The sequence below is a fragment of the Schistocerca serialis genome, chromosome 7 (assembly GCF_023864345.2).
Source record: "Schistocerca serialis cubense isolate TAMUIC-IGC-003099 chromosome 7, iqSchSeri2.2, whole genome shotgun sequence".
Lineage (NCBI taxonomy): Eukaryota > Metazoa > Arthropoda > Insecta > Orthoptera > Acrididae > Schistocerca > Schistocerca serialis.
The window spans coordinates 529,895,668-529,922,294 of NC_064644.1; the positions used below are offsets into that span (position 1 = coordinate 529,895,668).

Consider the following 26,627-nt stretch of genomic DNA (forward strand, 5'->3'; position numbering starts at 1 on the left):
AGTGCAAAGTAAGCGGAAGTTCTAAAAAATGTTGGTAGGTGCCACCACAACAAACTTCTGCCGTCAAATATATGTAGCACTATACAGGTATGCTTTGCAGGCACAAAGATAAATACTGGCGCCAAAACCTCTGCATCAGTAAATAAATTAAAAAAAGGTGGAAGACAAGCGTTTTCTCTGCCCGAGTTTCGACCACTGCATTTTTCATACATTATCCAATGTAGTAAATACAAATTCCGTGTTGTTCATCTTCGAATGTGGCAGCATTTCAATGTACTACGAAAATCCGACTGGAAAGACTGGGATGTTTATCAATATGGCCAACTCCACGTTCTGAATTTTTTCCAACCTGTGAGAAGAGATCGTTGCTAATAGGAATTTTATGAATTGTGGATCACACGCAGTATTCTCTGCGCCATAAGAATAATACGAATATAAACATTTTGCCATGTATTCTTTCGTGTTTGCTGCTATCTCATTTAAATCCCGTCTGCCTAATAAACTACGAAACTAGAGTGAGACAATAGCAATCGCGGAAGAATATACATATCATGTCATGTTTATATTCGTATTATTCTTATGCCTAATAGTGGTACAGTCAGAAATGAAGCACGGCAATTGACTAGATTTTTAAATCTACGATGACGAATTTCTGTGCAGAATGTAATGTACTAAAGAGGCGTCTGCAAAGATTTTCAAACGGAGAAAAATTTTCGCTAAACTCTGGTTCAGAACATCTTCTATCATACGCAGTCTATTATATGGTTCTTGTTGATCATTATCAAAGAAAGCAGCAATGTAAGTAACAACAAATAGCAGTCTCTTGCCATTGTTTTGCTAATGAGACGATTCCTCTTTTCAGCCATGGTAGCGCGCACAACAGCAAGCCACGCTGCGAGCGGCGACAGGCCGCTAACACTGATTAACAGAATGCGACAAACAATGCATGACACAGTACAATAATACATTTTCAGCTTAGAGTGACGTAAACACTTATAACATAGAGAGCGGCACTTATCAGATCAAAGAAAAATAAGCAATCAATTCAAACCAGATGAAGCACGTGAAAAAGGAAGGGTACCCGTATAAATACGGATGGAGCGCCTGACGCATAGCAACGCATACCTGGTAAAGCTTAACTGCTAAGCTTACGACTCGAACCAAACTACGGTAGCTGTATTGTCATTCATTCGACCTAAATTGTGTCTCATATTACAATGGACCAACTTTGTTTCAATTTCGAGGTGTGGCCTAAAACTTCTCTCTCCCCCTTGAATTTCAAATCTCAAATTTCACCTGCGGCTTCGATTCGGGAAAATTTTTTTTTCCTTGATTTCAAGTCTCATTTTTCACATGCAGCTTAGATTCAAGTGCGTCTTAGATTTGAGTAAATACGGTAATTGTTACTCACCATATAACAGAGATGCTGAGTCACAGATAGGCATGACACAAAGACAGTCAGAAAGTGAGCTTTCAGCCAACAAGTTCTTTGTCAGATACAGACAACATATACAGAAACACTCATGCAAACACAACTAACACACACATGACCGCTGTCTCTGGCTGCTGAGGCCAGACTGTGAGCAGCAGTGCATGATGTTTGTTTGTTTTGTTTTAGTGCACACAAGCAACTGGGGTCATACGTGCCCAAGTCAAAACTATAGAACACAAAGACAGAGAGGTGTTAAAAAATGACTATACGTCAATCCCAATTGATGTAAGAGAAGACAGGGACATAGAGAAAGAGCTACAAAAGATACTGTACAGAAACTGAGATCCAGAACTAAAAACTAAATGGCCTTTGCCATATTGCTACAACGGATAAAAAGTAAAACATGGTCAACAGCCCACATGTCGTTTGCTAGAACAGCTGATAACTCAAATGGCAAACCAAAGTGGGAATGTAAACAGTTTAAAAAATGGACATTCCATCAGGAAGTGGCAGACAGTGAAAACTTGGGCACAATGTGTACAAAATAGAGGGGGAGCGCAACTTAACAAATGATGGTGGCTAAAAAGGCAGTGCCCAATATGCAACCTAGTTAAAATGACCTCCTCCCAGTGGGAGGACCAATGCCAAACTAACACCACCTACTGACAGACGGCAACATGAAGATCACCAGAGGGAATATAGGAGCTAGTGGGCTGAGATATGAGGACTACAGCCTTGGAAGCAATGTCAGCAGCTTTGTTTCTTGGCTGACTGACATGACCAGGAACCCACATAAACATCACAGTGGCTCCACCAAGAGTGAGCAAGTGACAGTTTACTTGGACTGATTGCACTAAGGGATGGGTGGTATACAGCACACACAGACTTTGAAGGGCGCTGAGAGAGTCTGAGCAGAGGACACAATTAAAAAGTCTGTGGTGCTGGATGTACTCTGTGGCCTGATACAGGGTGAAGAGCTTGGCTTTAAATACTGAGCAGTGCGCCAGAAGTTAATACCGAAAACCATCGGCACCAATGACGAAGGCACATCTGACACCATGGTCAGTCTGAGAGCCATCAGTGTACATAAAGATACTATTGTGAAGTTCCACGTAAAGGTCATGAAACTGAAAGTGATAGAGCGAGGCTGGAGTAGTGTCCTTAGGAAGTGAATGAAGGCCAAGGTGAACATGGGCCGGCGCATGAAGCCAAGGTGGGGAAGGGTTCACACCCAGTGGGAAAGTTGCAGGTAGTGTGAAGCTACACTGCTGGAGCAAGTGCCAAAAGCAGACTCCAGGAGGTAACAGAGAAGAGGGATCAAAGGAGTCTTTGAAGAAGGAGGCATAGGAGGGGTGGCCACACATTGCAGACAAACAGCACTTATAACCGTTAGTGCAAAAGGCACCAGTGGCCTAAAGAGTGCCATGATGGTGGATAGTGTTGAGACAGCACAAGGGAGATGGTTGTGCAGACGTACAAACAAAGCACCCATAGTCTAGTTCCAAACCGACAAGGGACTGGTATGAACGGAGGAGGGTGGTTCAATCCACACCCCAGGAAGTACCATTGAGGACAGGTAGAACATTGAGGGCCTGCGTACAGTGGGTTTCCAGGTAAGACACATGTGAGGACCAAGAGAGTTTCCTATTGAGTATGAGCCCCAGGAATTTTACAGTTTCAACAAACAGAAGAGCAACAGGCTCAAGATGTAAAGATGGTGGTAGAAACCAATTGCGCTGCCAGAAATTCATACAGACATTTTTGTTAGTGGAGAAATGAAAGCTATGGTACATGATGCTCCATTAGTAAAAACAATCAAGACATCACAGAAGATGCTGCTCAGTGAGACAGGTCCCTAAAGAACTGCAATACATGGCAAAATTGTCAACAAAAAGGAGCTGGAGATGCTTAGTGGAAGACAGGCCATTATATGGTTAATGGCAATAGCAAAGAGGATGACGCTCAGGATGGAAACCTGAGGCACACGAGTTATATGGATACAGGAGTCCAAAAAGGCAGATCCACATGCGCCTTGAAAACTTGGTCTTTTTAAAATTCCTCAAGGAAAGGGGGCAGGCAGCTGTGGAAGACCCATGTGTAGAGAGTACGGAGAATACCCATTCTTCAGTAGGTGTCATAGGCCTTCTCCAAATTGAGAAACATGGCCATAGTCTGGGATTTCTGCAGAAAACCATTCATGACATGGGTGAACATAGTAAAGAGATTGTCAACTGCAGAATGGTGCACTTGAAATCCACACTGTGCAGTGGTTAATAAATTGTGAGACTCAAGCCACCATACCAGATGGGCATGAATCATATGTCCCATCACCTTGCAAACACAGCTGATGAGAGAGATGGGGCAGTAGCTAGAAGAAAGCTTTTTGTCCTTACTGGCTCAGGTATGGGTATGACGGTGGCTTCACACCAACATCTGGGAAACGTGCTCTCTGCCTAGATGTGGTTGTACATATTAAGCAGAAATTGCTTGCTGAAAAGATGAACTGAAAGCGTGATCTAGCTCCCTCATAGTAATGGTGGCATTATAGCACTCATGATTCTGAGAAGAGAAGGGTATCACCCAGGCCTCCTCCACTTGTTTCTGATGGAGGAAGGCAGGGTGATAGTGGGAAGAGCTCGAAATTTCCACAAAATCGCGGCCCAGTGTGTTGGAGATAGCAATAAGGCCCATGATGAAATCATCTGCTATTGTCAGGCTGGAAACTGGGGAAGGGATCTTGGTTCCAGAGAGCTATCAGAGGTTGGCCCACACAACAGAAGAAAAGGACTAGTGAATGAAATACAGCTGGCTTCTTTGGTATCCCGAAGAACATGACGACACTTTGCATGCACCTGTTTATAATGAATGCAGTTTGCCATCGTAGGATGATGGTTGAAAATGCAGAGAGCATGTCTCCACTTGCAAACTGCATTGCAACATGTCACATTCCACCAAGGGATGGGGACATGGCATGGTAAACAGGAAGTGCGAGGAATGGAAAGTTCTGCAGCAGTGGGGATAACTTTTGTAAGATATTTCACCTGGTCATCACAACTGGGGAAAATCTTGTTCACTGAAGATCGCCAGGAAGCACATGAATTCCTGCTAAGATTTTTTAATTTGAGTGGTAGCGTATTGAAAATGAATGCAGCAGTATGCTGCACACCTTTTTGCACAAGAGTTAAGAAAGTCCGATCCAAATTCAGGTTTGATTTCTGCTAAGTATTAACCAAGTGAAAGCTGCTTATTCTTGGGAATAAGTTAATATTGTTAACAAGAAATGACAGTAAGGAATATATATACTGAGAGACCAACGTGAAAATACCCAGACTCATGAACAGGGGTCAACAATAGGTTCATGAACTTACACCACTTATTGCCCGAACTTCCCATTTCTTAGCCAAAAATATCCTTTTAGAATGGGAATACCAAAAATATAATACCATACAACATAAGTGAATGAAAATAAGCAAAGCAGACTAATTTTCATGCTGAATGATCACTCGATTGTGATATCGTTTGATTAGAAAAAATGGCAGTATTAAGTCTTTGAACAAGATCCTGAACGTGGTCTTTCCCTGAGCACCTAGAAATTTGAACTGTTCAGTTTCACTTAATCATATGCCTGTTCTGTGAAATTAAAATGTCAAGTTTTGTTGAATTGTGTGTTAGAAAGTGTAAAAACTGAGTCTTACTGTGATTTAGCATTGGTTTATTTTCTACAAGCCATGAACTTAGGTCATGTACTGCACTATTTGAAACCAAGCCAACCTTTACTAACAAGCTAGTGTCATCAGCAAACAGAAATACTATATAAATAAGGAACAGGATTGGCCCCAAACTGATCCCTGGGGCACCCCACCCCCACCCCCACCCACCCCCCGGACAGTACCCCACTCAGACCCCACATCACAGCCATTACCAACATTGTGAATAATGACCATTCACTGCCTGTTGCTGAAGTAAGAGGTGAACCAATTGTCAGCTACTCCCCGTATTCCATAATGGTCCAACTTCTGGAGCAATATTTTGTGATCAACACAATCAAATGACTTCGTTAAATCAAAAAATATGCCAAGTGTTCAAAACCTTTTGTTTAGCCCATCCAGTACCTCACAGAGAAAATATAATATAGCATTTTCAGGTGTTAAACGAATTCTAAAGCTGAACTGTACATTTGATAGCAAATCATGTGATATAAAATGATCAATTATCCTTACATATACAGCCTTTTCAATAACTTTTGCAAACGTTAATGGCATAGAAATAGGTCTAAAATTATTTACATTATCCCTTTCTCCCTTTTTATAAAGCGGCTTTTCTACTGAGTACTTTAATTGCTCAGAAAACTGACCATTCCTACAGGAAAAATTAAAAATATGGCTAAATACAGGGTTAACACATGCAGCACAGTACTTTACTATTCTGCTAGACACTCCATCATAACCACGAGAGTCCTTAGTCTTCAGTAATTTAATTATTGACTCGATCTTCCTCTTGTCTGTATCATAGAGGAGTATTTCAGACATCAATCTTGGAAAGGCATTTGCCAAGAAAGTTATATGATTTCCAGTAGAAAGTAAATTTTTATTTAATTCACCAGCAATGCTCAGAAAATGATTGTTAAATACTGTACATATAACTGATTTATCAGTAACAGAAATATATTTACTGTGAACTGACTTTATATCATCGACCTTGTGCTGCTGACCAGTCACTTCCTTCACAACTGTCCATATTGTTTTAATTTTATCCTGTGAATTAGCTATTCTATTTGCATACCACATACTCTTTCCCTTAATAAAACATTTTTAAACACCCTACAATACTGTTTGTAATGGGCTACTGTAGCTTTACTGTGACTGCTTCTAACATTTTGATATCATTCCTGCTTTGTTCTACAAGATATCCTTATACTACTAATCAGCCACCCGGGCTGCCTATTACTGCTAGTACTGCATTTGAAATGTTCTAATGGAAAACAACTCTCAAAGTGCATGAAAAATGTGTTAACGAAAGCATTGTATTTATCTTCTGTGTTATCGGCACTATAAACATCCTGCCACTCATGTCCCTTGACAAGGTTTGAAAACTTCTCTATTGCTGTCGGATAAATTTTCCTACATAGTTTGTAATTAAATATGACATTGGTTTGAGTACAAAAGCCTTTTAGTATTAGAATTTGTGCATCATGGTCTGAAAGGCAATTCACACTTTTACTAACAGAATGCCCATCTAGTAATGAAGAATGAATAAAAATATTGTCTATGGCTGTGCTATTGTTCCCTGCACCCTAGTTGGAAAAAACTCAGTCTGCATCAGATCATACAAATTTAGGAGAGCTACCAACATCCTTTTTCTTGCAACATCATATACAAAATTTATATTGAAGTCACCAAATATAACTAATTTCTGGTACTTCCTACAAAGTGAATCAAGAGCCCTCTCTAGCTTGAGCAGAAATGCTCTGAAGTCAGAGTTAGGGGACCTATAAACAACAACAATTAGAAGTTTAGTGCCTGCCGGTGTGGCCAAGCAGTTCTAGGTGCTTCAGTCTGGAACCGTGCGACCGCTATAGTCGCAGGTTCGAATTCTGCCTCAAGCATGGATGTGTGTGATGTCCTTAGGTTAGTTAGGTTTAAGTAGTTCTTAGTTCTAGGGGACTGATAACCTCACATGTTAAGTCCCATAGTGCTCAGAGTCACTTAGAAGTTTAGTTTCACTAAATTCAACTGCCCCTGCACAACATTCAAATATCTGTTCAATGCAGTGTCGTGATACGTCTATGGACTCAAATGGAATACTGTTTTTTACGTACATAGCCACTCCCCCACCCTGCAAGGAACTGCTTGAGAATCTGCCAGCTAATGTGTATCCTGGTGAAGGAAGCCTCTGAATTGTCAAATTATTTATGTGGTGGTCTGATATACCGATAATTTCAGAGTCAACGTCTATAAGCAGTTCACTAACTTTATCTCTAATACCTCTTATAGTTTGATGAAATATGCTAATTCCCTCTCTACATGGAAACATTACATCCTTGGAAGGTGAGCCCTTAGTTAGAGGGACTTCCTTTAAGCAAGTATACCTATCAGCTGACTTCAGTTTATAAAAGATGCAGCTCTAACGCCAACTACTGCAGGAAATTTTCCATGAGTGACCCCAACACCACCACCACCACCACCACCACCACCACACTGACTACACTGTCGCCTATAAGCTTAGCCAGCCTCCCCTTCCCATACGTATTGAGGTGCAGGCCATGCCTGGTGAAACCCAGTCTACTGACAGACTCAACTAGCACCACTGAGATGTGACCCATGGCCTCTGCCATCAGCGCCCTCCCCAGCCCCATGTTAACACACCGAACAGCCACATTAAGGTGAGGCTGAAACAGTTGCAGAAAATGCACACTACTGCCACCAGTTTGAGTAGCTATCTTTACCAGGTCACCACCTACATCATACTCCCCATCCCATCAAGACCTTTCCCTGCTCCACACCGCTATCATTACCTGATCCTCCTTCGTAAAATTCCTACATAACTCCCCTATGCTGTCAGTCACTTGAGCCAGCCATGCACTAGGCTTCACAAGGCTTCTTCAAGCCTTTCTGGTTAGCAGAGGAAGACTTAGGTATTGGTTGGCTAGAGGGCTGTAGGAAGTCTTCATGGGAGTACTCCTTCAGTCCTTTCTTGCCTGCCAGTTGTGTAGCTGGTGGCTTCACTGAATTGTTAAACAGCATTATGAGGGGATTGTAATGCTATCTTGACACTGGTTGATTTCACGACTTCAGAGCTGAATTTGAGGTGGCATGTCTGTGTGGCCATGCAAGAGGTAGCAAGAACAGAACTATAAGTGCCAGACAGGAGAACACAGGGTTTGTGAGTAGCCAATAACTTGTGAGCGACTGGGTAAGGCACTTTTTCCTTTAATTGGATCTCCTGGACAGCCCGCTCAGCAAGATACATGGGACAATCCCAAGAGGAGGTGAATGACCACTATTGCAGTTGATACAGTGCAGAGAAGGAGGAGGACATTTACCTTCGTGTGACTGTTGACTAGAAACTGGGAATTAAGCATTACCCAGTCACCTGTTAAATGTCAGACGTGTGGGCCAACCTTCAAGAGTGCACTTCGAGGAAGAAGAAAATGAGGAACCTCAAACGCTGAAGTGGAGGAAGGATAGGAGAAGGGAAACAAAGAAAGGAAAAGAGAACAAAAAACAATGGTGAGACTGCTCATATGTCAAAAACAGACAATGCAGAACATTTCTAGTAACGCCCAAGACGTGTTCCCCAAGGAAGCAGAAAAAGAATAGCAAGAGGATAGACATGCAGCACAGAATGGAAAAAATGCTGCTAGGGCTGGAGCCCTGTGGTAGCCAAGCACGAACCTGCCAAAGAGTGGCGAGAGCCCCCTGGGAGGGGGGGGGGGGCAGTATGTGATGGGAGAGCAACCATATGATGGGTGCAAGGAGGAGGCTGGGGTAGGGAGGTGGAAGGATAGTAGGCTGGTGTTGGGGTGTGGTAAAGTGCTGCTTCTGAGAGCACACAGGGATGAGGTGGAGAGATGGTGGGGCAGCTAGGTGTAGTGAAGAGGTTAGACAGAGGACAGAGGAGGGGGGAGAGGGGTAGAGGAACAGGAGATAAGTAAAAAGACTATAGATGAATTGGTGGAATAGAAGGCTTTGTAGTGCTAGAATGCAAACAATGAAGAGGTTAGGTGGATAAGGACAATGACTAACAAAGGTTGAGGCTAGGAGGATTATGGGAGTATAGGATATATTACAGGGAGAGTTCCCAACCATGACATTAAAAAAAGCTGGTATTGGTGGGAAGAATCCAAACGGCACACTCTATGAAGCAGTCACTGAAATGACAAATGTTGTGTTGGGTGCAGTGCTCAGTAAAAGGTGTTCTGGCAGTTTCTTGGTCACAGTTTGTCAGTAGCCATTCATGTGGATAGACAGCTTGTTGGTTGTTACGCCCACATAGAATGCAGCACAGTGTTTGCAACTTAGCTTTCAGATCACATGACTGGTTCCACAGATAGCCCTTCCTTTGATGTGATAGGTGACACTTGTGACCATACTGGAGTAGAAGGTGATAGGAAGATGTATGAGACAGGTCTTGTGTCTATGTCTATTAATGGGATACAAGCCATGAGGCAAGGGTTTGTGAACAGGGGCTGTGTAGGGATGGAAGAGGATAATATGAAAGTTTGGTGGGTGTTGGAATACAATTGTGGGAGAGGTGGTAAGGATAGTGGATAGCCACAATGAGAGGTAGTGAGAATATTGGCAGAGAATGTCATTCAGTTGCTCCGTTCCTGAGTGGTGCAGAGTAATTAGGGGAATACTGCTCTGTAGCTGGGTGATGGGACTTTGGGAGGTGGTAGGTGACTAGAGAGATAAGGCAAAGAAGATCAGTTTTTCTACAAGATTGGGAGGGTAATTACGGTCTGTGAAGGTCTCAGTGAGGCCCTTGGTATATTTCGAGAGGGACTGCTCATCACTGCAGAAGCAAGCCACAGGTGGCTAGGCCGTATGGAAGAGATTCTTTTATATGGAATGGGTGGCAGCTGAAGGAGTGGTTGGTAGTTTTGATATGGAGAGAGGCATTGATATAGCTCTCTGTGAGGCAGGGATCAACATCAAGGACTTGTTGGGTGGAGTAGGACTGGGTGAAGCAAATGAGAGAGAAGGTGTTGAGGTTCTGGAGGAAGGTTGATAGGGTGTCCTCACCCTCAATCCTGATCATGAAGGCATCATCAGTGAATCTGAACCAGGTTAGGGGTTTGGGATTTTGGGTATTTAGGAAGGGTTTCTCTAGATGGCCCATGAACAGGTTGCCATAAGGTGATGGCATGCGGGTGACCATAGCTGTACCCCAGATTTTTTTGTAGGTAATGCATGCACAGGAAAAGTAATTGTGAGTGAGTACATACTTGATCACAGTGACAATGAAAGAGATTTTAGATTTTAAATCAGAGGGGTATGGACAATGGCAGTGTATCAGTAGTGGTTAGGCCATGGGCATTACAGATGTTAGTGTAAAGGGAGCCGTGCACTATGTGATAAAGGAAGAGGAACTGTGGAGAGTTGGAAGATGAAATGTTGGTATCTTTTGTATAGCAGGGTTGGTTGCATGTAATAGGCTGAAGGTGTTGGTCTACAAGAGGAGAGATTCTCCTAGTGGGCGCACAGTGACCAGCCACAATGTGGCCTCCTGGGTGGTTGGGTTTATGAACTTTAGGAAGCATGTAGAAGGTAGAGGTGCAGGGGGTGGTATGGGTGAGAAGAGAGATGGACTATCCATCACCTCAGCAAGAACTTCCGAGCCTTCCTCGCATCACCTTGTAGCTGACAAACTCTGCCTCACAGACCTACTACATTTACCCCAGTCTCAAAAACTCCCTCCTACCACCATACAGAATCCAGAAACTAAACAGACCAGAAACATAGTCACAAACCTTTCCTCCAAAAGCCTTAGCCCCACAGAAGTAACAGTTCTTTCCAAAGGCCTCATCTTTTGCCCCATTCCCAAATTCAATCATGCAAGACTTGTTAAAGACCTTTCCTCCTTCTCCCACCCCCTGCAGTGGAAAATACTTTTCTGCCACCAACCCTACCAGTTACACTAAACCAAAGACCAATGCTGAACCTGCCTGACTCAGTTCACTCCTCCTTCCAACCGTGATCCACCCGCACTGACTCCAAATCAACCCTGGTTGACCTTCCAGAATTTCTTAACCACAAACCAATTTCTTAACCACTCCTCCTTCCAACCATGATCCACCCGCACTGACTCCAAATCAACCGTGCTTGACCTTCCAGAATTTCTTAACCACAAACCTTGCCTCAGCATCATTCCCCAAATCCCACAAAATGCAAACTAACCTTACATCTGCAGAAAGAACTACAATCCACCACCTAAAAACTTACCCTGGCCTAATGGTCCTACCTGTTGACAATGGCTCCACCACAATTATTTTGAACCACAAGGACTCCACCAGCTGTCAGATTCATCCACCAACAAACCATGCCACAGTGATCCCTTTCCAGTAATCCAGCAGGATCTCCAGAATCTCTTCAAATTCTTAGGCCCATCTCAGAGCCTGTCGCTGGAGTCCATCTGTCTCTCCTCACCCCTATCACTCCCTGCACTCCTACCTTCTATGTGCTTCCCAAAGTCCATAAACCCAATCACTCAGAACACCTCATTGTGGCTGGTAACCGTGACCCCACTGAGAGAATCTATACTCTTGTAGACCAACACCTTCAGCCTACTGCCTGCATCCTTCCCTCTCATAACCACTTCCTCGGTTGATACTCCACAGTTCCTGTTACTTTACCATATGGTGCCCTGCTAATCACTATTTGATACCACCTTCCTTTGCACTAACATTCCTAATGTCCATGGCATTAGCGCACCTGAACATCGAGGATTACATATCTACAACTTCCCTTCTAGTCACCATGACCAACTGTGTCCTCACCCACAATTACTTCTCCTGTGAAAGCATTACCTACAAGCAAATCCAGGATACAGCTATGGGCCCCAGCATGGCACCATCTTAGCCAACCATTTCATGGGCAATCTAGAGGAATCCTTCCTAAGCACCTAGAATCCCAAACCTCGAACCTAGTTCAGAATCCTTGATGATATTTTCATGATCTGGATTAAGGTTGAGGACACCCTATCCACATTCCTCCAGAACCTCAACACCTTCTCTGTCATTTGCTTCACCTGGTCCTACTCCACCCAACAAACCACTTTCCTTGATATTGACTCCTACCTCATAGAGGGCTACATCAATACCCCTGTCCATATCAAACCTACCAACCACCAGCAATATCTCCACTTCCTTAGCTGCTACCCATTCCATACCAAATGTCCCTTCCATACAGCCTAGCCACCTGTGGCCATTGCATCTGCAGTGACCAGCACTTCTTCTCAAAATATACTGAGGACCTGCACAGACTGTAATTAACATAAAAATCTTGTACTAAAACAGATCTTCTGTGCCTTATCTCTCCAGTCACCCAAAGTCCCACCATCTAGCCACGGAAGAGTATTGCCCCCATGAGTCAGTACCACCCAGACAGGAGCAACCAAATCACATTCTCTGTCAGTGTTATCACTGCCTCTCGTTGTGCCCTGAAATTAAGAATGTCCTACCCACTATCCTTCCCACCTATCCAACAGTTGTATTCCAACACCCACTAAATCTACACATTATCCCCATCCATCCCTAAACAGCCCCTGCTCACAACCCCTTGCCACATGGCTCATAGTCCATTAATAGACCAAGATGCAAGACCTGTCCCATACATCTTCCTACCACCAACTACTCAAGTACAGTCACAAGTGTCAGCTTTCACATCAAAGGCAGAGTTGTCTGTGAAACCAGTCATGTGATCAGCAAGCTAAGCTGCAACCACAGTGATGTGTTCTATGTAGACAAGACAACCAACAAGCTGCCTGTCCACATGAATGGCTACTGACAAACTGTGACCAAGAAATAGCTGGACCACCCAGTAACTGAGCACTCCAACCAACACAACATTCTTCATTTCAGTGACTGCTTTACAGATTGTGCCATCTAGAACCTTCCCACCAACACCAGCTTTTCTGAACGGCATGGGTGCAAACTATCTCTGCAATATATCTATATCTACCCCCCCCCCCCCTTTCCACGCTGCTTCTCCCTTGCCCACCATCTAACCTCCTGACTGCACCTAGCTGTCTTATTTTCTCTCTGCCTCATCCCTGTACACTCCCACATGCAGCACTTTACTGTCCCCCGGCCCTGCTATCTCTCTGACTCGCCACCCCAGCCTCGTCCTTACACCCAACATGCAGTTGCTTCTCCCACCATGAACTCCTGCTCACAGTCTGGCCTCAGCAGCCAGGGACTGTACTCAGGTGTGTGAGTTGCATTTGTGTAAGTGTGAGTGTTTGTCTTATCTATTTTTGACAAAGGCCTTGTTGGCTAAAAGCTCACTTTCTTCCATTCTTTTTGTGGCATCCATCTGTGACTCAGCATCTCCACTACTTAGTGTGTAGCAACTGTCCTTTTTATAATATAGTTACATTCTATCCTGGTTCTTCCATTTTTGAATTGTGCCTGATGGTTTTTCTTGCATTCCGTAACTCAGTGCTGTTTTCCTTTGTCACTATTTTCTAATACATTACTATGCTCACTGCCTGTTCTTCTCCTTTCTCTTCATTCCTGTGTCTCTCTTGTTGCCTTGCAAAGTACACAGCACACACTACTTATGGGCTACACTGTATCAACCATCTTTTCTGCATGTAATAGATGGCTACAATACCATAAAGAATGCTGGTGCAGTATCTCATGTCCCACACACCCACCAACATAATTAATCCTGTAATTTCAAACTTATTGCCCTTCCTGCATCAACCTCATTTACTTTTGCGTGTTATTTCCCATACCTTCCTGTGCTACACAACTTTTATCTCATCCTACCACCTGCTCCCAACCCTCTCCCCTCCCCCATTCCCTCTCCTCTCTATTCCAGGTCACAACTGCTTACTTCACCTCATCTAGTAACATCTGCCATACCCCTTCTTCACGCTTATTCACCTGCAGATCTGCAACCCACATTAAAATTGTTTTATCCATTTCTTCTTCGATCTCATTGTGTCTTCACTGCAATTTCAGTTGGTTTTCACCTTTCAAAATCGGCCTACTCCCTCAGGTTTCCTCTTATTTTCCCTTACTTCAATTGTTTAATCTATTTTGTGATGTTTACCATATGTCTGGGTGTAATTTTTCCTTTTTTTACGGACATATTTCTACATTATTTGCATACTTTTACACGTTTTTACACTCTACCATGGATACTAGCTCCTTCCATCTGTGTCAATACAGAAAAACGTCCTTACCCATAGCCATAACCAGCCATACATACTGTCCCTGCGTTGTTGCTTGGCTCATGGAAGCTACCAATTGCATCACCATCATATTATCCATCTACAGCTGCCACCCTTCCTTCAACAATGACCTCTATCAGTTCAGATTCCACCACTCCGCAGCCCTCATCAACACAGTCCTGCAGAACCATATCCATCAGGCCCAAACCTCCTTGCAACATCTCCTCTCCATCTGTAAAATTACCCTGCTATGCAACCCCAAATTCCTGAATCCCATATCACACTTTGAAACTTTTGCTGTCCAGGAACTGGAGCAACATGCACAATGCCACCTCAAAAAACTATCCATCAAGCTCACTTCCTACTCCCACCTTGGACCACCAATGTCCACCACCTCTACAATAACCTTCAAACCAGCCCCACGTTCCCTCACAGCTGACAAAATCCATCTTGCTGACCTACTACATTTTTCCTACCATCAAAAACTTCCTCCCACCACCTTGCAGAATCCAGAACCTAAAAAGACCAGAAACACAGTAATTAATCTTTCTTCCAAAATATCAGCCCTTTCCAAAGGCCTCACCTTTTGCCCGATTCCCAAATTCAATCATACAGGACTTGTTAAAGACCTTCCCTCCTCCTCCCAGTCCCTACAGTGGAAAATACTTTTTCACCACTAGCCCTACCAAGCAGACTCAACCAAAGACCAATGTTGAACCGTGACTGACTCATTTCACTCCTTCATCCAAACATGATCCATCCCCTCTGCCCCCAAATCACCCTCTGTTAAATTTCCTGAATTTCTTAACCTTGAACCTTGCCTCATGATCATTCCCCAAATCCCTCAACATGTAAAGTAACCTTACATTGACGGAAAGAACTGCAGTCCTCCATCTAAAAACTGATCCTGATCCAATGCTACTGGTGGATACAGGCTCCAGCACCATTGTTTTGAACTGCAAGGATTACCTGGTAGGACTCCACCAGCTGTCACATACTTCCACCTACAAACCTTGGCACAGTGACACAATTCCAGAAATCCAGCAGGATTTCCAGTTACTACTCAAATCCTTATGCCCATCACAGAACCTCTCCCCAAAGTTGAGCTCTCTACTCGCCCCTAGCGCTCCCCAACACTTCTGCCTTCTACACACTTCCTAAAGTCCATAAACCCAACCACGCAGAATGGCACATTTTGGCCGGTTACTGTTCCACCGACTGAGAGAATCTCTGCTCTTGCACACCAACGCCATCAACCTATTACCTGGAATCTATCCTCCTGTATAAAAGATACCAACCATTTCCTCCACCAAATGTCCACCTGCACGTCACTACTGAGACCACCTCCCTTTACACTAACACTCCCAATGCCCTTGACCTTATCATCACTAAACACTACCTTTTCCAATGCCCAAAAGATTACAAACATACAACTTCCTTCCTATTTACCATGACCAACAATATCCTCACCCACAATTACTTCTCCTTTGAAGGAATTAACTGCAGAGAACTCCGGAGTACAGCTGTGAGCCCCTGCATGGTATCCTATGCGAACCTGTTCATAGGATATCTACAGGAATCCTTCCTAAACACCCAGAATCCTAAACCCCTTACCTGGTTCAGATTCACTGTTGATATATTTGTGATCTGGATTGAGGACAAGGACACCCTATCCACTTTCCTCCAGAACCTCATGTTGACATCTTCATGATCTGGATTGAGGATAAGGACCCACTATACACATTCCTCCAGAACCTCCACACCATCCCTCCCATCTGCTTCACCTGGTCCAACTCCACCCAACAAGCCATCTTCCTCGACATTGGACCCCACCTCATAGATGGCTACATCAATGCCTCTGGCCACCATAAATGCATCCACTCCAAAAACTGCCACCCATTCTATATCAAAAAGTCCCTTCCTCACTGCCTCGCCACCTGTGGCCATTGCATCTGCAATGATGAGCGGTCTCTCTAGAAATATACTGAGGGTCTCATTGAGGCCTTTGTGTGCCATAATTACTCTCCTAACCTTCTACAAAAACAGATCTGAGAGTCTGAGTGCTTCATAAACCATAATTACCCACACCACCTTTTACAAAAACAGATCTGTCATGCTTTATCTCCTCCAGTCACTCACCACCTCCCAAAATGCCACCATCCAGCCACAGAGGCGCATTCTCCTCATGACTCAGCACCACCCAGGACTGGAGAACTGAATCAAATTTTATGCCAGGGTTTCAACTACCTCTCATTGTGCCCTGAAATGACAAATGTCCTACCCACTATCCTTCCCACCCCTCCCACAGTGGTATTCCATCACCCACTGAACCTACACAATAACCTTGTCCATCCCTACACAATCCTTGCTCCCAAACCTTGCCTCACAGTTCATATTGTTCTAATAGACCCAGATGCAAAACCTCTCCCATACAACTTCGATGAAAGACCCCTCCCATACATCTTCCCACCACAACTTACTCCAGTCCAGTAACAAGTGTTACCTATTCCATCAAAGGGAGGGCTACCTGTGAAACAGTCATGAGATCTGCAAACTAAGTTGCAACCACTGTGCCACATTCTATGTGGGCATTACAACCAACAAGTTGTCTTTCTGCATGAATGGCCACCGACTAACTGTGGCCATGAAACAGCTGGACCACCCCATTGCTGAGCATCCACCCAATATAAAATTCTTCATTTCGATGGCTGCTTCACTGCCTGTGCCAGCTCAGTCCTTCCCACCAACAACAGCTTTTCTGAATTGCACAGGTGGTAACTCTCCCTACAATATATCATACATTCCCATAACCCCCCTTGCCTCTACCTTCATTAGTCATTGTCCTTACCCATCTAGCCCCTTACCTGTTCCCAGTCCAGTACTACACAGCCCTCTATTCTGCCAACACACCCACAGTTTTTTTTTACTTTTCTCCTTTCCTGATTTCCCAAAACCCCACCCCTCCCACTCACCTATTGTCTAACCTCCTGATTCCACAAAGCTGCTCTACCCTCTCTCCATGCTGTGTGTGTGTGTTTTGTCTATTACTGATGTAAGCCTTCTTGGTCAAAAGTGTTCACTTTCTGAGAGTCTTTCTGTTGTGGCTATCTGTGACTCAGCTGAATGGTGGGTATTAACTATCCTTTTCACAATGTTGTTACATTCCATCCTGGATTTTGCATTGTCCGTTTCTGTCTGACATTAGTTAAGTAACTTTTCTTATTACTTTTTGCTTTAGTAAGTCTCTCTCTCTCTCTCTCTCTCTCTCTCTCTCTTGCATGCACATATGCCCACAAGAGTTACAAAATTTATTTTATTGACTAGTCAATAGTAGCCTTCAGTTCCAACAGTCAGAGTGCAGATACGTTTATAGTGTTAGCATCTCTCTGGGTTTCTTCATTTGATGAGTTACTAAGTAACATACCGTATTTACTCGAATCTAAGCCGCACTCGAAACTAAGCCGCACCTGAAAAATGAGACTCGAAATCAAGGAAAAAAATTTTTCCCGAATCTAAGCCGCACCTGAAATTTGAGACTCGAAATTCAAGGGGAGAGAAAAGTTTTAAGTCACATGTCCAAATCAAAACAAAGTTCGCCTAGTTGTAATATGAGACACAATTTAGGTCGAATGAATGACGATACACCTGCAGTAGTTTGGTTCGAGTCGTAAGCTTAGCAGTTATGGTTTACCAGGTAGCCATTGCTACACGTCACGTGCTCCGTCCGTATTTATATGGATATCCTTCCTTTTCACGTGCTTCGTCTGGTTTGAATTTATTGCTTATTTTTCTTTGATCTGATAAGTGCCGTTCTCTTTGTTATAGGTGTTTACGTCACTCTAAGCTGAAAATGCATTACTGTACTGTGTCATGCATTGTTTGTCGCATTCTGATAGCGCGTGTTTACGGCCTGTCGCCACTCGCGGAGTGGCTTGCTTTTGTGCGCGCTACCGCCGCTTACAAATAAAAAATAGAGAGGAGTCGTCTCATTAGCGAAACATTTGTTGTTACTTACACTACTTCTTTCTTTGATAATGATCAACAAGAACCAAATAATAGACTGCGTATGGTAGATGATGTTCTGAACGAAATTTTAGTGAAAATTTTTCTCCGTTTGAAAATCTTTGCAGGCACCTCTTTAGTTCATTACATTCTGCACAGAAATTAGAGTCATCTTAGATTTAAAAATCTAGTCAGTTGCCGTGCTTCATTTCTGACTGTATCACTATCAGGCATAAGAATAATACGAATATAAACATGACATGATATGTATATTCTTCCGCGTTTGTTGTTGTCTCACTCTAGTTTCGTAGTTTATTAGGCAGACAGGATTTAAATGAGATAGTAGCACACATGAAACAATACATGGCAAAATGTTTATATTCGTATTAATCTTATGGCGAAGAGAATACTACATGTGATTCATAATTCATAAAAGCTCCTATTAGCAACCATCTCTTCTCACAGGTAGGAAAAAATTCAGAACGTAGAGTTGGCCATATTGACAAACATCCCAAACAGTCTTGCCAGTCGGATTTTTGTAGTACATTGAAATGCTGCTACATTCAAAGATCAACAATACAGAATTTGTATTTACTTCATTCGATAATGTACCAAAACACAGTTGTCGAAACTCTGGCCGAAGAAAAAAGGCTCGTCTTCCACTTTTTTTTTTTAATTTATTTACTGATGCAGAGATTTTGGTGCCAGTATTTATCTTTGTGCCTACAAAGCATGCCTGTGTAGCGCTACATATATTCCACGGCAGAAGTTAGTTGTGGCGGCACCCACCAACATTTTTCAGATCTCCTGCTTGCTTTGCACTCGATTCTAAGCCACAGGCAGTTTTTTGGATTACAAAAACCGGAAAAAAAGTGCGGCTTAGATTCAAGTAAATATGGTAGTCTAGTATGTACGATTGTGTATAGAAGTTAAGTGAAATGAAGACTTCTTAGCAAAGAACTCGTTGCATCACTTTTAATGACAAGGCATCATCAGAAGTGACAGCAATGCCAGGCATACATCAATGTTGTGTGACATGACTGCTACTGTTCACATGTAAAAATAGCCTAAGAGATAGACTCTACGAAGCTGAACATGGAAGTGACATAATTAGGAAACTATTAGAGGATGCAAATGTACTTGTATACAATCAGCATCTGACTCAAATACTGGTAACATATTCTGAATACAGATATAGTTAAATAAAAATAAAATGAAAGATCCCATTTTATTTGAATATACAATCAGCATATCAACACGCATAAAATTTCTAAGACTTGTTTGGAGCTTTTTGAGGTGGAATAACTAAAGCGCATAAGTTTTATATTGAGGAAGTCATGTGGCAGGCTATGGTTTAATGAAAAAAATTATTTAAAAAATCCTGAGAAGCCACAATTCAGGAGCAAAAAAACTTCACAGAAGCTCACAAAAAATGCAGTGGAAGACATTACATGAAATGCATTATTTCTTCCTTCAATATAAACTGTGTGTCTGAAAGGGAGGTTGAGTCTTAATGTCCTGTTTACAGATGGAGCTCATGCTTGGATAGGGTAAGAGTTAGGGTGCAGAAAAATCAGGTTCTTTTACTGCCCATAGTGGTAAAATTAGAGAAATCTGGCTAACTCAGATGGAAGTCAATAATCTTCCTACTTACATATCATACACAAACAGCATAGAAAGGAGATAAAATGATCTTAGTGGACAACATTCTGTATCCCCATCACAATTTGTATGGTGGGTCACAGAACACAATTGTAACATCAGCAATGTAGGAAAAGACAGATTGCTACTTACCACAAAGAAGACATGTTGAGTTGCAGATCTACATCTACATCTACATCGACAATCTGCAAGCCACCCTACTGTGCATGGCATAAGGTCCCTGTACCACTACTTGTCATTTCCTTTCCTGCTCCAATCAAAAATAGAGTGAGGGAAAAACAACTGGCTACATGCATCCGTATGAGCGCTAATTTCTCATATCTTATCTTTGCCTCTTTAAGTGCAATGTATGTTGGCCCAAATAGAACCATTCAGCATTTAGCTTCAAATAACAGTTCTCTAAATTTTCTCAATGGTGTTTCTGAAAAAGAACATCACATTCACTCCAGTGATAACCATTTGAGTTCCTGAAGCATCTTCGTAACACTTACGTGTTGTTCAAAGCTACCAGCAACAAATCTAGAAGTCTGCCTCTGAATTGCTTCAAAATCTTCCTTCAATCTGACCTGCTACAGATCCCGACCACTTGAATAGTACTCAAGAAAAGATCACACTAGCATCCTATATACGATCTCCTTTACAAGTGGGCCACCTTTCCTGAAATTGTCCCAATAAACCGAAGTCAACCATTCACCTTCCTTACCATAGTCCTCACATGCTCGTTCCGCCTCATATCACTTTGCAGCCATTATGCCACGATATTTTAAAGACTTGACTGTATCAAGCACAACGCTAATAATACTGTATCTGAACATTGATCTTCTTACTCAACTGCATCAATTTACATTTTTCCACATTCAGGCCTAGCTGCCAAACATCACACCTCCTGGAAATTTTGTCTAAGTCATTTTGTATCTTCCTACAGTCACTCAACTTTGGCTCCTTACGATACACTCTGTGATCAATGTAGATTGTTGCCCACCCAGTCTGAAAAATCTTATGTACACAGAGAACAACTGTGGTTCTATCAGACTTCTCTGGGGCACTCTTGACGATACTACTGTCTCGATGAAACTCACCATCAAAGACAACATACTGGGTTCTATTATTTAAGAAGACTTCAAGACATTCACATATCTGTGAACTTATTCCATATGCTCCTACCTTCATTAACAGCCTGCAATAGGGAACCATGTGAAATCCTTTCCAGATATCTAGAAAAATGGAATCTACCTGTTGCCCTTCGTCCACAGTTCACAGTATATCACATGAGAAAAGGACAAGCTGAGTTTCACATGAGTGATGCTTTCTAAAACCATGCTGATTCATGCAAATAAGCTTCTCAGAGTCAAAAAAGTTTATTATATTCAAACAGAATATGCTCAAGGATTCTGCAGCAAACAGGGATATTGGCCTGTAATTTTTCGGGTCCATTCTTTTACCCTTCTTACATATTGGAGGCACCTACACTTTTTTCTAGTCACATGGGACTGTGAGTTGACCAAGAGGCTCATGATAAATGTGAGATAGGTAAGGAGCCAGTGCCACAGAGTACTCTTTGTGAAATTGAACTGGGATTCCATCTGGATTTGGTGATTTATTTGCTTTCAAATCCTTTCAGTTGTTTCTCTATGCCAGGTATGCTTATTATTGTGTCGTCCATATGGGAGTCTGTCTGATGGTCAGATGACAGGATGTTTGTGTGATTCTTCTATGTGAAAGATATCTTGAATGTGATGCTTATTTACTGCTTCTTAAAAAGTGTTGTTAGTTTAGAATTTCTTATAAAATTGATAAAAATGTTTCTTCTGTCTCATTGACACACATCATCACTCTGAAGTGTCCTTATGGTGAACTCTCCAACAGCATGATGAGTGGGTCTAGTATCAGCACAGGAATTACAAATTTTCTTACTTAAATTCAAGCATTTCTGCCAAAGCCTAAGCTTCCATTTGGTAGTTGATTATAGATTTAGTTTAGGAATTACTTCAAAAACATGACTACCTTCAGACATGTGGATTGTACATGTTGTGTGTGTTTTTAAGTGACAGTCTCACTAAGTTCAGCCAAATGTTACAGCTGTTGATGAATAACTAGTTTTAAGACTTACAGGGAACATTACATAAATTCAGTCCCATGTCTAAAATGCTTGGCAATTATTCAGTACAGAAAACAGTTCTAGAAAATTCCTTTCACTCGAAATATAATTAAAAGCAGATAAAAACAGCATCTTAAGGCTCACAAAATATGCCAGTTTAACTCAATTACTATTCACAGTAGCAGAAATGTGAAATCCAGCCAGAAAAAGAAATGGCGAGTGCAATAGGAAAATTAAAAATTACGATTCAGTTATTAAAGATAGTGAGACAAGATGACAGAAGTTATGCACTGTAAAATGTTTTAGAGCTGTAGTGGCCACAGTACAATACCTGGTGATGGTTTAGGATACATTCTTCTCACATTCCACAGTAAACAAATATGCTCATGAACCTGAAGGCTAAATTAATATGATTTTCAGTCTACGACAGACAACAGCAGACTATTATTCTCATTTCCAATAAGGAATTTAATAAATGTTTTCATGTGCCACAATTTCTTCAGCTTTTATGACTCAGTTTACCAAAAATGAAAAGACTGACAAATAAGGTTTTCTAACACTGTACATAATAAGGTTTTCTAACACCCTACATGAGCATGTCAGTGAACCTTTTCATCATTTACTTACTGCTCGTTCTTGTTGGCCAGGATCTTTAGTGGTGTAGCTACTGTGAAATTTTCCTGCTGCTACTCTGAAAAGTTCCTCAGAATATTTCTCACCCCTTGCATTGTTCCAGAAGCAAATAGCAGCTAAAGAAAATAAAAATACAGTTTACTTCACTAATTTAAGTGATAATGTCAGCATATCAACAATAAGCATTATTTTTAATTAAAAACATTATCAAAACAATGCTAAAGATTTAAATAGCCAAAGCTGCAGCAAGGGTTGTGGCAGCAAGAAAGTGTGATGCAGGGTAAAGGGATTTTTTTTCTGTGGGCAGGGGGGGGGGGGGGGGGGGGCAGCACAGAAAGAAGGAAAACAGTACATAAAAAGGCAGGCAGGGTGAAGAAGGCAATGGGTAATAAACAATAAAATAGAACACAAAAGGTAAACACTAAATTAAAATATATAGATAAGATACACTTATCCTGGAGGGAAGGTGAAATTACAACAAATCTTGGAAGAGAACTAGAGTGAATGGGAAGAAAAGTGTCTCAGAAGTACAGTGAGACAAATATTTCATACTAAAAATAAGAAAATATTAGAAAGACAGATACTTACATGATAGTACATATTTAAGAGAAATCAAAGAACCACCACAAATGTATTTGTAAATATTTTCCACATTTCTATATATTGCCACATGCCATGGAAATTCTCTGTGTTGTACAACTTCATCACCAGCTAGTAGAGGGATGTGTTGAGGTCGGACCTTTCCACATGCTAAACACAGAAATTATACAAATGAAGAAAGGCAAGAAATTGTATATGACTGTCGATATAATTTTATTCTAAAGAACATCTCCACAAACTAATTACGCATATGAATAGATATTCAAAAACATGAAATTATTCTAATTATTTTTATATAAAAACTAATATTATCTTGTATAGTGAAGGCAATTTTGTACAATTTTTTTAAAATTCTGAATAGTTTCTTCTATAAGAGAGAAAACACTAATTCATGTCATCAAAAAGTAAATATTTCATAAATCAGTGCAAGTGGGGGACAGTAAAGTACCTGTTTGTGGGAGTGTACAGGGACAAGTCAGAGCGAGGACAGGGCATTCGGGAGGTTAGATGGCGAACAGGTGATTGGTGGGTGAGAGGCAGTGGGGGGGGGGGGGGGGTGGTAGAGGAAAAGAAGATAAGTTCAAAGACTGTGGATGCATTGGTGGAACAGAAGGCTGTGTAGTGCTTGAATGGGAACGGGGAAGAGGCAAGATGCGTAAGGATGATGACTAATGAAGGTTGAGGCCAGGAAAGTTACAGGAACATAGGATATATTGCAGGGAGAGATCCCACCTGCACAATTCAGAAAAGCTGATGTAGGTGGGAAGGATCCAGATCACACTGGCTGTGAAGCAGTCATTGAAATGGAGAATGTTGTTGGCAGCATGCTCAGAAACAGGGTGGTCCAATTCTTTCTTGGCTGCAGTTTGTCAGTGGCCATTCATGCGGCAGACAGGTTATTGGTTGCCATGCCCAATTAAAATGCAGCACAGTGGTAGCAGCTTAGGTTGTAGATCACATGACTGTGTATGGTGGTGGGAGGGTATTTTTTAGGATCAGGTAAATGTAGTAGGTCTGTGAGACAGGGTTTGTCAGCCATGAGAGGAAGTGGGGGAGAATTGGAGTTTGTTGTAGGGGTGGAGGACAGTGGCAGCTCAAGGTGACAGTAGGAAGTGAGGAGGGTGGAGAGTTTTTTGAGGTGGTGATGTGCATGTTGCTCTAGTTCCTGGAGGGCAAGAGTTTCAATATGTGATATGGGATCCACTTTTTTTGGATTGCATAGCAGGAGAATTTTATAGATGGAGAAAAGCTATTGTGAGGAGGTTCAGGTTTGATTAACATGGTTTTGCAGGTCTCTGTTAGTGAGGACTAAGGATTGGCAGAATCTGAACAGATGGAGGTCATTGTGAAAGGAATGGTGGCAGCCAGAGATGGATAATTTGATGGTAAGACAATCTGGGGGGATTCCATGAGCAAAGGAACAGTATATGGGACTGAGTTCTGACTAGGGATAAGAAACTTTTCTGTATTGACGCAGATGGAAACAGCAAGGATCCATGGTGTTGGAAAAAAATGCAAATATATACATATATAATGTAGATTTTATCTACAACTTATGTATTTTTTCACTTTTCTGAATTTTGCAGGTGGGAATTCTCCCTCCAATATATCCTACATTCCCATAACCCTCCTGGCATCAATCTTTGTTAGTCATTGTTGTTACTCATTGAGCCTCTTCGTTACACAGCATTACACAGTCCTCTATTCCACCAACACACCCAGTCTTTTTACTTCTCTCCGTTTCTGCTACCCTCCCTCTCACCCCCACCCACCATCTAACCTCCCAGCAGCACCTAACTGCCCTATCGACTCTCTGCCTCATCCCTGCATGCTCCCACTGACAGCACTTTACTGTTCCCCACCTCTACCCTGCTATTCCTCCCCCTCCCCACTGCTGTCTCCTCCTTAACCCCACCCGGTTTCCTCTCCCATCATGTGCTACTGCGCGTAGTCTGGCTTCAGCTGCCAGAGACAGTGGTCATTTGTATGTGAGTTGCATTTGTGTGTGTGTGTGTGTGTGTGTGTGTGTGTGTGTGTGTGGGTGGGTGTGTGTGTGTGTGTGTGTGTGGTGTGCACGCGTGCGCGCGTGCCTTTTTGTTGTGCCTATCTGCACCTCAGCATCTCTGCTATATGGTGAGTAGCAATTATCCTCTTCATAATATTGTTATATTTCATCCTGGATCTTCCACTGTTTGATAAATCAATGAAAAAGTATTGCAAACAACTGACTACAAGAAAACGTGCAGGGTGGCAGTGGGGAATGGTGGAGGAGATTGCATGAATGGTCAGGAAGTATGAAAGATGAACTTTAGTCGAAGAAATTAAATGATATATCTAGAGTGAAATTTTCAGATAGAGCATTGACTCACTCACACTGCCTCCATAGTTATGTGGCCAGCCAGTGTGGCCAAGCGGTTCTAGGTGCTTCAGTCTGGAATCGCGCGACCGCTACGGTCGCAGGTTCGAATCTTGCCTCGGGCATGGATGTGTGTGATGTCCGTAGGTTAGTTAGGTTTAAGGGGACTGATGACCTCAGATGTTAAGTCCCTTAGTGCTCAGAGCCAAGCATAGTTATGTCTGTTGCATATCCAAATGCTCTAAAATTGTATAACACATGATTCAACCATACAGGGAAATGGAGACACACAATGAAGCACTTAACAAATTATCATCTGCTGATAATGCTGTCTGACACAGGTACACTGCATATCTGTATCCTTTACAGGGATCAGTCAACTTCTAATGCTATTCACATCTTTTATATACCCTATCTGTCCTGGTAACAACACTAAACATGAACAACACCAATCTATTGTAGTCATTTTCCCTGTCACAAAGCACTGCAACTCTAATCATTTACATACCTACCAATGGTGTGTACATGTGCAAAGTAACATTCACATTGGGCAATGTTTCAAAAATGGCTCTGGGCACTATGTAACTTAACATCTGAGGTCATCAGTCCCCCAGAACTTAGAACTGCTTAAACCTAACTAACCTAAGGACATCACACACATCCCTGCCCGAGGCAGGATTCGAACCTGTGACCATAGCAGTTGTGCGGTTCCAGACTGAAGTGCCTAGAACCGCTCGGCCAAAGTGACCAGTGAGAAAATGTTTACTGGGGGGCTTTATCCGTCAGGTAGTGAATGTTCAGGTGTGATATTTTAATAAAGTGGGACATGCAGCAAATATTTATGACTTACACAATTAATTTTTTAACATTTTTAGCTTCTAAATAATGACACCAACTCTTTCTTTCTTTCTTTTTAAAAAAAGTCTATCTATATACTTTTTTCT

The 26,627-nt window shown here is 42.2% G+C and overlaps 1 protein-coding gene across 1 annotated transcript in view; it reads right to left on the reverse strand.

The window, feature by feature from the left end:
- LOC126413210 (mannan-binding lectin serine protease 2-like) overlaps positions 1–23,363 on the reverse strand; it is a 165,086-nt gene extending 141,723 nt beyond the window's left edge. The window contains exons 1-2 of the mRNA XM_050083107.1: positions 23,316–23,363; positions 22,722–22,843 (exon numbers count right to left, since the gene is read on the reverse strand). The gene's annotated coding sequence lies outside the window, so the exon portion shown is untranslated. The remainder of the gene's footprint in view (positions 1–22,721; positions 22,844–23,315) is intronic.
- Between the last annotated feature and the right edge of the window lie 3,264 nt (positions 23,364–26,627).